We start from the raw sequence: 4,911 nt of genomic DNA, 5'->3' as shown, positions 1-4,911 counted from the left end.
TCACGTAGTAATGTGGTACCACACTGAAACATTCAATGAAACCAGGTCTGGATAAATATTTTAGAGGATAACGCAAGTTAGGTCTGGGATAGGTCTGGGATTAGCCCTCATCAGACTCATACTTTCGCTTTCTTCACATACTCGCTGAACAGATCCTGTGTTATTTTCTGGTTTGGATCACATAGTAATGTGGTAACACACTGAAACAGTCGATTAAACCAGGTTTCGATCAATATTTTTGAGGATAACGCATGTTAGGTCTAGGTTAGGTCTGGGATTTTCACTCATCAGACTCATACTTTCGCATTCTTCACATACTTGTTGAACGGATCCTGGGTTTTTTCTGGTTTGGATCACGTAGTAATGTGGGACCACACTGAAACTGTCGGTTAAACCTGGTTTCGATCAATATTTTTGTGGATAACGCAAGTTAGGTCTGGGATAGGTCTGGGATTTGCCCTCATCAGACTCATACCTACGCACACTTCACATACTCGGTGAACAGATCCTGGGTTATTTTCCGGTTTGGATCACATAGTAATGTGGTACCAAACTGAAACAGTCAATTAAACCTGGTTTCCATCAATAGTTTAGAGGACAACGCATGTTAGGTCTAGGTTAGGCCTGGGATTTGCCCACATCAGGGTCATACTTTCGCAGTTTTAACATACATGTTGACCTGATCGAGGGTTTTTTTCTGGTTTGGATCACGTGGTAATGTGGTACCACACTGAAACTGTCGGTTAAACCTGGTTTCGATCAATATTTTAGTGGATAACGCAAGTTAGGTCTGGGATAGGTCTGCGATTTGCCCTCATCAGACTCATACCTACGCACACTTCACATACTCGGTGAAGAGATCCTGGGTTATTTTCCGGTTTGGATCACATAGTAATGTGGTACCAAACTGAAACAGTCAATTAAACCTGGTTTCCATCAATAGTTTAGAGGACAACGCATGTTAGGTCTAGGTTAGGCCTGGGATTTGCCCACATCAGGGTCATACTTTCGCAGTTTTAACATACATGTTGACCTGATCGAGGGTTTTTTCTGCTTTGGATCACGCAGTAAAGTGGTACCACACTGAAACAGTCCCTTAAACCTGGTTTGGATCAATATTTTTGAGGATAACGCATGTTAGGTCTAGGTTAGGTCTGGGATTCGCCCTCATCAGGCTCATACTTTCGCATATTTCTCATACTTGATGGCTAGATCCTGGGTTTTTTCCGGTTTGGGTCACGTAGTAGTGTGGTACCACACTGAAACAGTCGATTAAACCTGGTTTCGAACAATATTTTTTAGGATAACGCATGTTAGGTCTAGGTTAGGCCGGGGATTTTCACTCATCAGACTCATACTTTCGCATTCTTCACATACTTGTTGAACGGATCCTGGGTTTTTACTGGTTTGGATCACGTAGTAATGTGGTACCACACTGAAACATTCAACTAAACCTGGTCTTGATAAATATTTTAGAGGATAACGCATGTTAGGTCTGGGATAGGTCTGGGATTTGCACTCATCAGACTCATACTTTCGCACGCCTCACATACTCGTTGAACAGATCCTGGGTTATTTTCTGGTTTGGATCTCATAGTAATGTGGTACCACACTGAAACAGTCGATTAAACCAGGTTTCGATCAATATTTTAGAGGATAACGCAAGTTAGGTCTGGGATAGGTCTGCGATTTGCCCTTATCAGGCTCATACTTTCGCGTTTTTCACATACTTGTTGAACAGATCCTGGGTTTTTCCTGGTTTGGATCAGGTAGTAGTGTGGTACCACACTGCAACAGTCGATTAAACCTGGTTTCGATTAATATTTTAGAGGATAACGCATGTTAGGTCTGGGATAGGTCTGGGATTCGCCCTCATCAGGCTCATACTTTCGCATATTTCTCATACTTGATGGCTAGATCCTGGGCTTTTTCTGGATTGCATCATGTAGTAATGAAGTACAACACTGAAACAGTCAATTAAACCTGGTTTCCATCAATATCTTAGAGGACAACGCAAGTTAGGTCTGGGATAGGTCTGGGATTTGCCCTCATCAGGCTCATACTTTCGCATTTTTCACATACATGTTGAACAGATCCTGGGTTTTTTCTGGTTTGGATCACGTAGTAGTGTGGTACCACACTGAAACAGTACATTAAACCTGGTTTCGATCAATATTTTTGAGGATAACGCATGTTAGGTCTAGGTTAGGCCGGGGATTTTCACTCATCAGACTCATACTTTCGCATTCTTCACATACTTGTTGAACGGATCCTGGGTTTTGTCTGGTTTGGATCACGTAGTAATGTGATACCACACTGGAACATTCTATTAAACCTGGTCTTGATAAATATTTTAGAGGATAACGCATGTTAGGTTTGGGTTAGGTCTAGGATTTGCCCTCATCAGGCTCATACTTTCGCATATTTCTCATACTTCATGGCTGGATCCTGGGCTATTTCTGGATTGGATCACGTAGTAATGTGGTACCACACTGAAACAGTCAATTAAACCTGGTTTCCATCAATATTTTAGAGGATAACGCAAGTTAGGTCTGGGATAGGTCTGGGATTCGCCCTCATCAGGCTCATACTTTCGCGTTTTTCACATACTTGTTGAACTGGTCCTGGGTTTTTTCTGGTTTGGATCACGTAGCAATGTGGAACCACACTGAAGCAGTCGACTAAACCTGGTTTCGATCAATATTTTAGAGGATAATGCAAGTTTGGTCTGGGATAGGTCTGGGATTTGCCCTCATCAGGCTCATACTTTCGCATTCTTCAGATACTTGTTGAACGGATCCTGGGTTTTTTATGGTTTGGTTCACGTGGTAATGTGGTACCACACTGAAACATTCAATTAAACCTGGTCTTGATAAATATTTTAGAGGATAACGCATGTTAGGTCTGGGTTAGGACTCGGATTTGCCTCCATCAGGCTCATACTTTCGCATATTTCTCATACTTCATGGCTGGATCCTGGGCTATTTCTGGATTGGATCACGTAGTAATGTGGTACCACACTGAAACAGTCAATTAAACCTGGTTTCCATCAATATTTTAGAGGAAAACGCATGTTCGGTCTAGGTTAGGCCTAGGATTTGCCCTCATCAGGGTCATACTTCCGCAGTTTTAACATACATGTTGACCTGATCGAGGGTTTTTTCTGCTTTGGATCACGTAGTGAAGTGGTACCGCACTGAAGCAGACCATTAAACCTGGTTAGGATCAATATTTTAGAGGATAACGCATGTTAGGTTTGGGTTAGGTCTAGGATTTGCTCTCATCAGGCTCATACTTTCGCATATTTCTCATACTTCATGGCTAGATCCTGGGCCGTTTCAGGATTGTATCACGTAGTAATGTGGTACCACGCTGAAACAGTCAATTAAAACTGGTTTCGATCAATATTTTAGAGGATAACGCAAGTTTGGTCTGGGATAGGTCTGGGATTTGCCCTCATCAGGCTCATACTTTCGCGTTTTTCACATACTTGTTGAACTGGTCCTCGGTTTTTTCTGGTTTGGATCACGTAGCAATGTGGTACCACACTGAAGCAGTCGATTAAACCTGGTTTCGATCAATATTTTAGAGGATAACGCAAGTTTGGTCTGGGATAGGTCTGGGATTTGCCCTCATCAGGCTCATACTTTCGCATTCTTCACATATTCGTTGAACGGATCCTGGATTTTTTCTGGTTTGGATCACGTAGTAATGTGGGACCACACTGAAACAATCAATTAAACCTGGTCATGATCAATATTTTAGAGAATAATTCATGTTATGTCTAGGTTAGGTCTGGGATTTGCTCTCATCAGGCTCATTCTTTCGCATATTTCTCATACTTGATGGCTAGATCCTGGGCTTATTCTGGATTGCATCACGTAGTAATGAAGTACAACACTGAAACAGTCAATTAAACCTGGTTTCCATCAATACTTTAGAGGACAACGCATTTTAGGTCTAGGTTAGGCCTGGGATTTGCCCTCATCAGGGTCATACTTCCGCAGTTTTAACATACATTGTTTAAATATCGCGTTAATTCGACGTATTTTCGAGTAAAATATAATTCGTCACCCGGTATTGTTTTTCGGTGTACGTAAGACCAGAGGTACCTCGGTCGTCGTGTCCGCTACGCGAAAACAGTACGGGATAGAAAAACAGTCGCTCTCGGGTTTTTTTCGAGACCTCACGCGATCGATCACGTAACGCTCAATTTCGAAACGAAAGTTTCGACGCGCGTGTCTAGAGAAGGTACGACAATTTTGTATTAGACAAAGACGGACTCAAAAAACGTTCACAGCGCCGCTCTACGGAGGTTTCACCCTTCGAGCGAACATTTTGACTGTCCGTGCTCGTCCGTCACTCTTAATCTGGAACCGGCAGGGAGCACATGGGCATACGACCCCGCTCCTCGGGCATTCCATAGTTCTCGAATAGTTACGAGTCACTCGAACTTTTCGAATAAATTCTGAACGTGGAATAGGAAGGACTCCATACGAGAACGGATTGTAAAAACAATCTTTTACCGTGACTCCTTCCGTAACCCGTTCACAATTTAAATTAAAAAATCGTAAACGAGGAAAGGAATCGAATACGAGGACGGATTGTGAATCAATCTCTTCCCGTGATTCCTTTCGCAACTCGGTGTAATTCGATAAAGATCAGGTCGGGTTTCGACCAGATCAAAGCGACTGTAGAATTTCGTGAATTATAATCCGAAATTCCCATTCAGCGGTGGCTATAGTCCACATCAGTCTGACATCAGACACGTATCGCTGCAATCAGAGGTCGTGTCCGAGGTTTCGAATTTGAATCTCGAACCTCTCGACTGTCGAACGGTGCAAACCCACCCTTAGGGGCCTTCGTGGCGTGCATACCCTGGGTGGTATTACCGTCCTCCAGTCGGTGTTC

This window comes from Colletes latitarsis, unplaced genomic scaffold, assembly GCF_051014445.1.
Source record: "Colletes latitarsis isolate SP2378_abdomen unplaced genomic scaffold, iyColLati1 scaffold0018, whole genome shotgun sequence".
Lineage (NCBI taxonomy): Eukaryota > Metazoa > Arthropoda > Insecta > Hymenoptera > Colletidae > Colletes > Colletes latitarsis.
Note: the sequence above shows the minus strand (reverse complement) of the source record.